Below are 14,674 nucleotides of genomic sequence, written 5' to 3' on the forward strand. Positions count from 1 at the left end.
CGGCAGCAGCGGCAAGACGGGCCACGGCGGCGCGTGTGACTCACGCGCGGTCTTCGGGCGGCGCGTGGGGATGCGTGCGACCTCGGCTCGTGTGCTGCTCCTCGATTCTTTGATCTTCGATCTTTGATCTCCGTCCTCTCGGATTTCACCTCATATACTTCGATCTACTAAACACGTGGCACTAGACACGTAATAGTTAGAAAACCGGAAGAAAATAAGGAAGGAAAGAACTACCGAAAGTAATCGGCCAACGAGGCGGTGGTGGCCGTGGGAGAGGGTGGCCGATCGAGAGAGACAACCGCTAGGGTTAGGGGCGTGTTATGTGTCTTGTGCAAGACCTATAAATCAAGTATTTATAGTGTCTTGCATAAAACCCTAACAGGCTTAAGTTGGACCGGGCCCAACAGCTTAAGTTTGTTAGTTCTTTTACTTGCTCGTCGCTCTTAATTCAATGATCGGAAAATTGTAATGATTACATTTTCGGAATAATTATAATGTCCTCGTCACTACGAGTGCCAATTCTCAATTTCTAACTTTCCAAAAGTGGAAACTCTAATTCAGTGCACTTTCTAAATTTGGAAACTTCCCGATTTAGAAAGTCCACTAAGATGTTCGCCTATTCTTTTCCTTTTCTTATTCTCATTCATAATTCCAAATTACGAATATTGGACCCAATCATATTGACTTCCAATCATGCAAATATAAACCATTTTATCTCTGACCGTTTATTCAAAGATCTCATGTGCATGAGCAGTGTGACCCTCGATGGTTCAGGTGTAAGCTAGCCGTGGGCCCACAACCCTTTGTGGTCAAAACTCGTCCCTTAGAGTTACGATTAAGATGAAACTCGTTTCACCTTAATCACCCAACGAATCAAGATTGGCGTCTAGCAACTACGCGTCATGATTCCCTAGATACAAATGAAGTGCCTGCAAGAACCTTCGGATATAGTTAACGTACAGTACGGTCCCTTCAATACATATGTCCCGATCGAACTAGAGGCATTGGTTCATCGAGACCTCTTTATATGTTCAATGAAAGTGCGGTCGTTCTAAGTGTTGTAATCGTTACGTGCATGACTTAGAGAATCGAATTCTCTAATCATCACTTAGTCAGCTCTGGCCAGAGACTTAGAATGATTACAAACTATCAGAACACACAGGACATCCAAGAGTATTCTAGCGATCGAATCCCCGACTACAATGCACAGACCTCCTACTAGATTTCGGACTGACGAACACTGGCCCTTGGGATGGTCCTCGGTGGAACTCAATGACAGGTCACGATACAGCTGGTCCTCTAGTGAAGTCACGGTGATGTCTAGGTCATAAGGACTAATGGTGTACAACTATACCATAGATATCTCTACTCGATTATTGGGAACCACTTAGAGATTTCTAGGGTGAGGGAGTTCAGTGAACTCGTCAACTTACGAGCACCCACTTATGCATGCCGATATCACAATACCGTTTACTGATGAGATGCAGTACACATACAGTAAGTGCTAGTCTCTTAATGGGAAAGGCCGATATCCTCATTGGTGGTGTAACCCTTCGACTAGGAACAAGTTTAACAGTTATAATACTAAAGTAAATATCTCACGATCCTAACGATCATTTACCCGTACTTGTAATAACTGTGAGGACTATATCTATGCTTGTGACAAAGGGACAAAGATATAGAATGCCAAGTTTTTTTATCATCAATACGAATAAATGCTCGTTGATTACAATAATAAATACGAAAAACCACAGCCACATGTTGGCTTGTTGGTCACCTACTCTAACAAGATGTCCAACACCTTCGAATGGGATAACTCCCAACTTTAGGATGAGGCGATCACGAAACCTTATGATGAGACCTAACACCTTCGGATGGGATAGCTCCCAACTTTAGGATGGGGCGATCACGAAACCTTGGGATGAGATGCCTAACACCTTCGGATGGGATAGCTCCCAACTTTAGGATGAAGCGATCACAAAACCTTGGAATGAGATGCCCAACCTTGACGATGTATGGTGGCACTGATTCAGTGGCAGCACGACTTGAATCTTCCGTGATCATATGCTGAAGGTCTTCTTCGATTATCTGAACCGTTAAAGGAAAATGTAGAAGTTGATAACCCTTGGCGAACGAAATGTTTTGGGAGCACTATAAACCCCCAGGGAGTCGATAACCCTTGGCGAACGAAATGTTTTGGGGGCACTGTAAACCCCCAGGGAGACGATAACCCTTGGCGAACGAAATATTTTGGGGGCAGAGGTAAGCCCCCAGGGAGGTCTATGACCCTTGCTAGCGTTGAAGGGCCTCCTCGGTTGTCTGAACCGATCGAGGGGCGGGAAGAAGTGAATAATGTTGAGGATCTAGTGGGACATCCGAGGAAGGTCTCGTAGTGGATCCCGAGCACGAGTAGGAGGAAGTGGCAAGCCAGAGCCTCCACGAGGTGGGAGGTCGTCAGCAGTGTCACACTCCCCCTGGGAAAATGTCTCAAGGCCATCGTTCGCTACGTGATTATGTTTGCCTTCCCACAGACTGCGCCAAAATGATGATGCTTTAGTTAGATCACCTTAGAGAATTGGAGTAGGATGAGCTGGAAGAGCAGAGTGGATCACAGGCTCACGAGCTTGATGACCTTGAGATACATGGGATCATAGAAAAAGTAAACTAAGCCGGGGGTTGATCCGGCGGAAACCCCTCCGACGCTCAAGTCAGACGTGCGGATAGTTGTAGTATTATTCAGATAATAGGAAGTATTTTAAAGAATGAGTTCAAACTGTTATTTATACCTTATTGATTGGGCTGAAGTTTAGTTAGTTGAGGTTGTCGGGCCAAAACCTTATTTAAAGGTGATTGGGCCTCGGTAGTAGTGGTCTTCAATATTGGGCTCGTGGCCCGGTAGGTAAAGAAATTGTAGGTTTATTGGGTTGGCCCAATTAGGCATATCAAGTACGAAGACTAATACAAGTACCGATACATATATAGCAATACTAATATCATTATCAATACCAATATCCTTACCATTACCATTACCATGACCATGACCATGACCATTACCATGACAATTTCCGTTATCATTACCGTTACCATTACCATTACCTACGCCAATACCAATACTATTAGCATTACCATTATCATTATCGTTATCATTACCAATATTACCATCAATACCAATACTAATATCAATATTGATACCAATATCAATTATTACCATTATCATTATTTTTACCATCATCATTACCATTACCATTACTAATACTAATAGTAATATGCTAATATTAAGACTAAGCTGATAATAATATTATTACTATTAGTAATTCTATTGTTAATTCTAATCATAATACTAAAGTTAATCTTAATCCTAATCTTAACACTAATATTAATGCTAACCCTAGTTGTAGTCCTAATACTAATTCCAATCATAATCATAATCCTAATCTTAATCATAATCCTAATCCTAATTTTAATGGTAATGCTAATCTTAATTCTAATATTAATTCTAATTATAATCATCATCTTAATAATAATACGAATCATAATTCTAAGAATCATTATAGAAATGTAAATATGCTAATGCTAACACTAATTTTAAATATTATTCCTAATATGCTAATTCTAATTTTTAATAATGATTCCAATCATAATGATAATACTAATATGCATCATAATCATAATGTTAATATCCATATAATATTAATCCTAAATGCTAATGGTAATGATAATGCTAATTCTAATCCTAATCCTAATGCTAATACAAATACAAATATTAATAATAATATCAATAATAATAATAATACTAAACTAATACTTATATGCTAATGATAATGCTAATCCGAAACATAATCATAATGTTGATGCAACTCAAAATTGCTAATACTAATTTTAATGCTAATATTTATGGCAATGGTAATAAGATAATGCTAATGTTATTCCTAATACTAATTCTAGTCCCAATTCTAGTCCCAAGATTTTAAATTGATGATTAGGTTGTTTATAGAAATGTTTTTTTTAATTGAATGAAACAATGTGGACTCAATGTCCTCAATAAGAAAACTTTGATTGTTTATCTTAGTTATGTATAGTAAAATTAAAAAGTTTAAACAAAAATGATTATAAAGAAATAATGGATACATTTCAACAAATTATTTCAAAATTAATAAAAAATACAAACAATAATGGATTGATAAAAACGTATAAATTTTTTGTAACAATAATAACACAATATCACAATCACAATCTTTCATATAAAGCACCGAATAAGCGAATAAAAGGAATATCAACAAAACATATAACATTTATTTTAACTACAGTAATATAATTATGTTGACTTGTCAACAAATCAAGCACAATTAAAACAAAATAACCAAACAAAAAATAATAATATTGTCATTGACTCTAATTGTACTGTCAACGGCAGTACAATTACATAAATGTATTGTCAACGACAGTACAATTATGTTAATATACCGTTAGTGACAGTATAATTACGTTCACTTAGTGTTAGTGATAGTATAATTAAAGTTAATGACAGCAAAATAACGGTCAACGTTTAGCGGCAGGGGTAAAAAAAAACTAAAAAAGTCAACGCCGAAATCCGGCTGCAGAAAAAATAGACAAGAAAAAAAAAAATCAACGCCGGAATTTGGCGGCGGAAAAAACAGACCAGAAAAAAAAAAAAAAAAAATAAAATTGAAAAAAAAAAGTTTTTGAAAAAAATTAAGTCAAATTGGATTTTCGTAGTCAAAATTGATTAAATTGGAGTTACAATTAAGAATTTGGTGTAAAGGGTTGGGGGTAATTTTGTCATATACATAGATTTTCCTTTATTTATAATAAATATTAAAGGAATGAGCTTATTGGTGAAAGAAATATAGCTCTTGAACCTAGAATAATAAAGATGTTTGGTTAGGGACTTATAAAACATCTCAATATAAATGAATCTTAATTCATATTTATATGATGTATTTTATATAAAATTTACGTGAATAAATATGAACACAATTTTATGTACAAAATGAGTAAATATCTTATATATAAGAAAGAAACGCTAAGAAACCCTAATGGGATATTTGTAAAAATAAATTAATTTATGTGTAAATATTTTTTTATCTCATATTTTGCAGCTTTTTTTTCTAATTATTTTAAAACAAAATCACAAAAGAAAGAAACGCAAGAGTAACTAAGAAACCCTAGTGACATATTTGTAAAAATAAATTAATTTATGTGTAAATATTTTTTTATCTCCTATTTTGCAGCTATTTTTTTCTAATTATTTTAACACCAAATCTCGGCTAGCACAATCATAATCCACTAAATCCATATTTTTTAATTATTATTATTATTATTTTCCAGCCTATTTTTCTAATAAAAAATATGCTTCATTTATTTAATGATTGGCAATTAAGTTTTTATAGTTTTTTAATGAGTTTGTATTATTAAATCCATATAAATGTTGATGTTGTTATCGATATCACTAATAAATTTTATTATGATTGTAATTATCATGTATTAAACTAATCATCATTTTCATTTGAAATGCTACCCCGTGCATCGCATGGGGGAAAATGCTAGTTATATATAAAAGAAAGATATTTTGAATTAAAACCTAGAGATAATTTTGTAAATCAATAAATCTCTGATTTAAACACTAATTCCCTATATTTGCATATACCGTGTTTCTGATTTTCTTTCCTATATGGCATTGGCTTAGGCCTAAGCTTTCCCCCTCTACTAATGTCATTAGGTTCGGTCTAGTATTTCCTCCTCTCTCAATGGAATTCGCGTCGAGCTAAATTTTCTTCCTCTTCTAAAGCATTAACCTTCGAGTTGAGCCTTCTCCCTCTCCTAATGGCATTAGCGTGGACCAAAACTTTCCACCTTTCCGATTGGTATTAGCTCTAAGCTAATCTTTCCTCCTCTCCTAAGATTATCTTGGACCTAAGATTTCCTCCTATCTTAATGGCGGCATTAGCTTCGTGCTAAGCTTTCGAGCTCTCCTAATGATATTAGTTTCGAGCTAAGATGTCTTCCTCTCTAAGTGGCAATAGCTTCGACCTAAGCCTTCCTCTTCTCCTAATGGCATTAACTAATTAGACCTAAGCTTTCATCCTCTACTAATGGCATTAACTTCAACCTAATATTTCCTCCTCTCTCAATGGCATTAGCGTCGAACTAAGCTTTCTTCCTCTTCTAAAGCCTTTACCATCGAGCTAAGCCTTTCTACTCTCTTAATGGCTTTAGCTTGGACCAAAGATTTCATTCTCTCTAAGTTGAATTAGCTTCGAGCTAAGTTTATCTCCTCTCCTAATATTAGCTTGGACCCAAGCTTTACTCCTCTCCGAATGGTATTAACTTTGACCTAAGATTTCCCTCTCTCCTATGACATTTGCTTCAAGCTAAACTTCTTGCTGTCCTAATGGGATTAGCTTCGAGTTAAGCTTTCCACCTCCCCTAATGGCATTAGTCTCGAGCTAAGATTTCTTTTTTTTCATATGGCAATAGCTTTGATCTAAGCCTTCGCTTCTAGTAATGGTGTTAGCTTCGACCTAAGTTTCCTTCTTCTACTAATGCCAAATCGAACAACTTCTCCAACGTAACCAACCTCAAAATAATGCGCCTCAAGCTATATACGAACGATTCCTTAGAATGAATTGTTGGAAGTAATCTGCTATGAACGTGAATTTGCCGAGGCGAGTTGACTATGTCCTTAAGACGAAATTTCCCCGCAACGGTGCTAACGGATTAAATGGAAATCGTCTCCCAAGATACAACGGCAAGGCTTGGAATAGGAGCACTCCAAATCCCAAGTACGACGAACTGTACTTTGTGTAGAACTTTTCGAGAGAATCTGTGAATGGTAGGCTTAATATGAAGTAGGCTTATTTTGGATTTGAAGTGAGGAATTCTGGGAAAGTTAGGGTCTATAAGTAGTGTCCTTTGAAGCAAAAGGTACATGTTGGTTGAATGGTTGCACCATTTTGAGTTGAGCCGAATGGTTTGCATTGGTTCGGCCGCACCAATTCAAACCAGTCAGACCAATCGAGATGGGCCCAAAAAATTAATGTAGTGATTTGGGCCCGAGCCCGAGCCCAAATCCAAATCCGATCCGATCGGACGGCAGCGGCGGCGCGCGCGCGCGTGTGGGCACGATTTGAAACACATAACATATAGGCCTTTCTCCCAAACAAAGTTGAATGCCCAAAGGGCGTGACCCTTTGTTCCAATATTTTGATATATATACAGCTCAGTACTTCTCTACTTTTCCAATGTGGGATAACTCAAAATTCCACTTTCCTTATATTTTTGGATTTGTAATTTTTTCATTCACCACAAAATTGGTTCTAATCCAAAATCCAAAATTCATTTATATACTCAATTTAGACCGTATTGATAAAAAAATGTTCATGACTCAATTTTTAACCAATTTTCCCAACATGAATCCCTCAAAATTCCATGGTGGTACTGATCCCGCCACAGCGGAAGAGTGGATCAAATCCCTCGAATTAATATACGACTACATGCAAATGATCGATCGCGATTGCGTACATTGTGCCATGTTCTTACTTTAAAACGAAGCCCATCATTGGTGGGAAGGAATCAAAGAAGCAACAACCCTCGAAACATTTCCATGGTCAAAATTCAAAGTTCAATTTTTCGAAAAATATTTCTCGAAAGATGTACGAGCTCACAAACTCAAAGAATTCCTAGAACTCCGTCGACGCGACTTACCAATGACCGGATACATCCGACTTTTCGAACATGGCTGTCTCTACGCCCCCATCCATTGCTCGAGACGCTGAGGAAAAGAAGAACCATTTAATTCGCGGCCTCCAACCCGAAATCCGTAGAGATATCCATATGTCCGACGCCTTGACCTTCCATCAATCAATGGACAAGGCTCTCATGGCTGCCCAAGATAAAAAACAAATTCAAAACAACCGCTGACCACAAGGAGTTGCTCCACGCCCATGGAAAAACGGTAACTTTGGCAACCATCCATTTCAAGGAAAATAAATTCAGCCCGTACGCCAACCGACCAAATTACTGCCGCCACCAGCAAAACCAATCTGCCCGAAATGTGGGAAAGGCCACTTTGGAGAATGCGCACAAGAAACGATGAACTGTTTATGATGCCAACAACCTGGTTAGGCTGAAAGGATCGTCGATGACATATTTACTTAAACATTAGCTACTAAACTTTTTATCGAGTGATGATATAAAACCTCAATCAAATAATGAAATGAGATTGGGAACCAGAAGATTCACCTCATAGCTCAAACGAGATTGGGAGCCACAAGACTCATCTTATAGCTCAAGGAATGAAATGAGATTGCAAAGTTTCATCTTTTCTCAAACGAGATTGGGAGCCAGGAGACTCATCTCATAGCTCAAGCAATGAAATGAGACTAGGAACCAGAAGATTCATCTCATAGCTCAAACGAGATTGGGAGCCAGGAGACTCATCTCATAGCTCAAGGAATGAAATGAGATTGGGAACCAGTAGATTCATCTCATAGCTCAATTAATGAAACGAGATTGGGATCCAGAAGATTCATCTCATACGAACGAGATTGGGAGCCAGAAGACTCATCGCATAAGTACAATGATTTATGAGCAAATGATATTGGGAGTTCGAAGACTCATCTCATAGTTCAAGGATTTCCTCAGCAACCTATGATTGATCTTACATTTCGGGTTTTGAGTTTCGGCTTTCAGGTGATTGATCTTACAGAGGTATACGCTCTCACAGTGAATGTTTTTAAATAAGTGGTCACAAAGTATCTTACGGGGGGATCTAGATACAAATTTATATATGAAAGTCCCTAAAGGACTATGTTTTCCTGAGACAATTAGTTCCAGGCCACAGAACATATATGAGCTGAGACGTTCACTTAAATTATGACTTGAAATATTCCAGAAGAATATATGATAATCGCCTCAGTGAATAATTGCTTCGGAAGAGAATATGTGAACAATAATTGGTATTGATTGTTCCTATTGTTATAATTTATATTAGGGACATGAACTTGATTTGGACTCCTGAAGAAGTCAAGTAAGAAAAACTCAACTGTTGAAAATTTGAGTTCAAGATCAAAGATCTAAATGAGACTAATTTGTTATCCCTACCGACTTAAAATTTATGACGTAAATTAAATTTTTTTCAATCAATCGGATTACATCCAAAAGATGTTATGGATAAAGCGAACTATCGAGTAACACCTCTGGGAGTTCGATAGTGGAATAACTGTTGAGTGTAGATTTTACGCTCAATACGTTTACTTTACGTGGATCTTTTATTTAGATTTAATTATATTTGTGCTTTAATTGATTGTTTTTGTGTTTTATAGGTGAAAAATGAGAATTATGTGTCCATGAAGGAAAAAAAGATCAAAAAGAAAGGAAAAAGTTGCAAATAAGGAAATAAATCAAATTGGAAGAAAGAATCTCGCCACAGCTTTGGAAGTGTCCACCATTTCGAGCATATCTCTCTCTTACGAACTCCAAATCAGTTGATTTTGGCGGCATCGGAAAGCTAATTTGAAGGGCTACAATTTTTATTCGCAACATTCCAAGATTTGGAATCCAACATGGCTAAAATTGAAGAACAAATCCTGATGAGGGAAAGTGGCGGAAATTGATTCCTATTAGGTTTCCACTACTTCCTTATCAAGAAAAGCCTATAAAAGCAACAAGTCTCTACACCATAAGCACGGAACTTTACACCACATAACGCGAAGAACGAAGATCAACGAAGACTCAAGCATAGTTTTTCTTACTTATTTTATTTTTTCTATTTTGTTTATCATAAGAATTACGAGTAGCTAAGTTTTCAATCTAGGATTTTGTTGGAACCCTATGTGGTGATTCGAACCTATTTTTATAATATTATGCAATTTTAAATTCCATGATTATTTCTTCTATTCGATCTTATTTAGCGCATGAACCTAGCTAATTTATGTTGCTATGTTTTTTTGTTAGAATTGATTGACAGATCGTTTTAATAATTAGAACAGGGATAGAAGAGCCTTCGAGTAGTTTTCACCGGATGAATGTGTCAATTGCATATCGTAGACATAAAGATAATACCTTAGGTAGCCATTTACGAGACTTGTTAGTTAATGTTTTATTCGTAATTGGTTTGCATAGACATATAGTGAATCGTTTATGAATAATAGACTCATTATACACGCGGCAGCGGGTTATGAGTAATTGAGTATCTCGGGTTAATAATCGGGAATTGTAACTTGCATGATAGAGGTTTAATTGGGTGATGAATTACCGCATACGGGGAAGATAAAATCCTAGATCCGTTTTTATTGATATTCTTTCATGTTTATTTGCTTTTATAATTATTTTAATTATTTAGTTGATTAAAATTGACAACCTTGCGCTGGATAAAAATCATAGTTGTTAGAATTTGGTACTTAGGATTAGATAATTTGAGTATTCCCTGTGGGATCGACATCCGACTCTCACGAGTCCACTTTTACTGCTTGTTTGCGATAAGTGCACTTGCGTGTTAGGTATTTAGCCCAAAGATAAGTCCTATGATTCATTCCGTCGCATAGAGGAAGACGAGGAACTGTTAGCACCTGAAGTGCCATATGTAAATGCAATATATGCATCATTACACCTAACTCCATGTGCTCGATATGATTTAACATTTTCGGTAAATTTATTAGGTAGACTTAGCTCACCTTACCGACACGTCGTATGCATCACTGAAAGATTCGAAGCTTGTGGTTTATATTGGCATTGACCAGAAATCATATCCACATAAAGCTCGTTCTCAGTCTGTGGTTTAGTATTGGGAATATAGTTATGTATTGGGGTTTTGGGAAAAGTATATTAGTTGTCCACCAGGTCAAATCACGCATGATTTTTGCTTCACGAGATAGTGAGTGAATGCACATGGCCTGATGTTCGAGATTCCTGTAAATTGACTAAGATAGAAGATCCTACGGGGTTGAATTTTACTATAATACAATATGCATTGAGAAAATTTAGATGGACTTCATTAGATGTGACAACTCCAAGTAAATAACTTTGAAGTTTTCTTCGATCAGCAAAAATAATAGCTTAAGCAAATAAGGACCCCGCATATCAAAATTCGAGATAAGTACTCCAACTTTTAGACTAAGTTTTGCCTAAAGTCAACTTTTGAAAACATGTTAAGGCTATTGACTTTAGTAGACTATCCGAGCTCACTCCCTAGTACATATCAGGGGGAGTTAACTTGAGGGGGAGTACCGTGTAGGTACTTAGTTTCCAGAAGATACGCGGGTGCCCTGTTGTACTCTTTTTCCTTCGTGCGAGGTTTATTTTTCCTACGGGGTTTTCGTCACTCGCCAAGGTTTTAATGCGGCAACACATGCTGGTTGGAAAGATTGTGCGTTGTACTATTTTTCCTAGCCGAGGTTGTTTTTCCCCACTGGGTTTTTATTATTCGGATGGTTATAACGAGGCAACATGAAAAGCACAGTGATGTTTTGAAAGTCATTCCCCAAGGGGAAGTGTTGTAAATAATATGAAAAAATGGGTCTTTCTATCCCAACACATGAGAGCTTGTAACCTCCATATTCTACTATGGATTATCAACTTTCCAGTACCCCACCTATCCCTAGACTTAGTAGTGGTTGTAACTCCTTTGTAACTTCCGGTGGATTACACCTATATAAATGTCATTCTTCCCTCCCCTACACCCACAATTATCTATCTACGTTTGTCTCTCTTGTTGTTCATTTGTTTTGTTTCCTTCTCCTCCCTCTATCATTGTCGTTTTATGTATTTCCACAATCGCAAACCAAAGAGCTAGATTAAATAGGCCAATTTTACAACGAAGAGGTCATTTAAGTAATTTTATATGGTTTTTCCTAAAATCAAGCCACATTTATTGAGTGTTAATACTTGTGCAAAATGAAAAGAGACACATTTATGAACGGAGACAGTAGTAGACAAATAAAATAATAATAAATAATAGTTACAAAGAAGATATTAAGGAAAGCGGAATAATAATAATAATAATAATAACAATAATAGCACCAATAATAATAACCTCTACTAGGTCTGAGGTTCGAATCTTGCCCCCTCCCTACTTCCCCAATTTCTAATGGGATTCGAATTTCAAAAAAAAAAGGATAAAATGTCGTGGAATATAAAAATAGAAAAATTATTTTAAAAAAGTTTTAAAAAAAATACCATTAGGTTTATCCTAGGTTGACCTAGCGTTAACTTCTTCTATATATTAAAAAATAGCGGATAAAGTAAAGATAACGATATCAACCCTCATTAGGAGAGTTTGTACATAACACCAACTCTACTATGTCTGAGGTTCGAATTCCTGCCCCTCTCCTACTTCTCAAATTACCATTAGTGTTATCCTAGGTTGACCTAGTATTAACTTATTTTATATATAAGATGTATCGCTAATCTCATATATATTACAGTTCACCGATTTTTTTTTGTTTTTTTTTTCCAATATTGTATTCCATGCCAATTTGTACAAAAAAATTGTTTAATAAATTTAATGTTTTGTTGTGGTTTAAATACAAAATATAAAATAGATATAAATAAAATGACAGCTGTGGGATTTGAACCCACGCCCTTTCGGACCAGAGCCTAAATCTGGCGCCTTAGACCACTCGGCCAAACTGTCTGATACGCTTAACAGGAACTTGTTGAATATTAGTCATTTCCTTTTAGTGTATAATATACAATTGTTGAATATGATTTATCCTAATATAAATCTAAATTCATATATAAGTCTAATATAAATACAAATTAATAAGAAATCACAACTTGAAACTTGAACATATTAAAAAATTATTGTTAACATTTAAGTTGGATTAACTAAAATAAATTTTTAAAATTTATAATTATTATAAGAAAAGGTTGGATGTTTAAGTTTGAAAATAATATTTTTCTTCTCATCAATGCTTTAACATATGTTATAATTTAAAAAGGAAATTGAGATTTTTATTTATATAAGGTGATATAGTAATTAAAAAGCAGAGGTAAACCATAAATTGAAATCATATTCTTAATAATTTTATATTTCACGAAATTGATGTTTTGAAAGAGTTGAAAAGATGTTATTCCATATTATTAAAAACTAGAAGGACATTTGGGAAGTAAAATGGCACATAATTAAAGTCAAAGATCTTACATTAAACTCATTAATGGAGGGGGTAAGCGTTAATTCGCAATTTTAAGGGGTAAGTGTTATTAACCCTACTATTTATTAGCAGTATAATTTGAAAAATCATATATCACGGGTCGTATTGTATATTATGCGCATTGAGTATCTGTAATATTTGTCGTTAATATTTTGGAAAATTCATTTTATAATAAACAATATAAAACATTCAATACATCAAATTAAGATAATCATATAGGATTATAAAGTAGATTGAAGTAAAAGCAATAAATCAGTAGAACAACTCACTTGAATAGATATCGTGCCACCAAGACACTGTCCTAAGAGAATAATTGCCTCCACTCGTGCATGCATTCATGACCGATCATACTCCCAAGATAAAAACTCAAAGGCAAACCTTATTTAAGTGCCCCAAGTATATATAAAAATATAGAAGATGATGCATGCTTTGTGGACGTGTATGTACGTATGCTTAGTGTTGTATGTTTATGTGATACCCTAGAAAATAAACTAATGACACTATTTACAGGGTTGTTGTGACCTTAAGGGTCAAATAAATTTTAATGACTTCATAACCACATTGAAGGAGACATTACAAAGTAATTAAAATATTGAAAGCAAGTTTTATGTTTTAAAAGCTTCTCAAATTTCAAATAATGCCCCACCAGGTTTTAAACTTAACATGTATGCACGTATATATATCTATACTATCTATAACACATGAATGCTAGGAAGGATTCTTTCATTTGTTGTAGGAACAAAATTATCCCTACATATATTTTAGAGTTTATAGAAATTAAAGGATAATGATGTAATTTAGTTAATATTTCATTCAAAGGTTAACTATACAAGTAACTTTTCATATTCAAAGTGTTTTTTTCTATTTTTTATTTCTATTATAACTTCTAAAACAATTTGAAGTTTGAAAACATATTTTTTCATATTAAAGTACATTCAAAGAGTTTTCTAATAAGATATTATTTGACTATATTTTAGTCATCATTTAGCTCAAATAATTTATTTATGATTATGTTTTAATTTGTCAATATTCAATCATTTATAGTAATCTGAAGAGAATAAAGAAAAATATAATTCATATAAAAATAAATAGATAAATTGAAAAAATAATTCCACAACTTAGTATATTAGATAAAATAAATAGTCCTAAAATTTGAGGTGCTAAATAAAGTACGGACAAACATATAAGGTTGAGTTAAATGGGCAATTTGCTATACATCCCTATATATTATAATATGTATATAGATCCAAGTCAAATCTCCATGTTTTAATAAATTAATAATATTTATTGTGGCAAAATACACTTAAGTTAAATCAAATCAAATCCCCAAAAAATATGTCTCTCAAAAAAAATTCACGAACATCTCTCTTCCAAATATTAACTAAGAAATTTAATTAATTCGTAAAAAAAAATAACTATTTATTTTACAAACTCGTACTCTAAAATCGCCATTTCGTGAACTGCGACGCCTATGACTCTGTGAACTGCAAATAGCAAACTGA

General features: G+C 34.9%; 1 non-coding gene across 1 annotated transcript; it reads right to left on the reverse strand.

The window, feature by feature from the left end:
* Positions 1 to 12,572: 12,572 nt before the first annotated feature.
* TRNAL-UAG (transfer RNA leucine (anticodon UAG)) lies at positions 12,573 to 12,652 on the reverse strand. The gene has a single exon. It is a non-coding gene; the product is annotated as a tRNA-Leu (tRNA).
* Positions 12,653 to 14,674: the final 2,022 nt, after the last annotated feature.

Source organism: Erythranthe guttata, chromosome 11 (genome assembly GCF_056151865.1).
Source record: "Erythranthe guttata isolate IM_541 chromosome 11, IM_541, whole genome shotgun sequence".
NCBI lineage: Eukaryota > Viridiplantae > Streptophyta > Magnoliopsida > Lamiales > Phrymaceae > Erythranthe > Erythranthe guttata.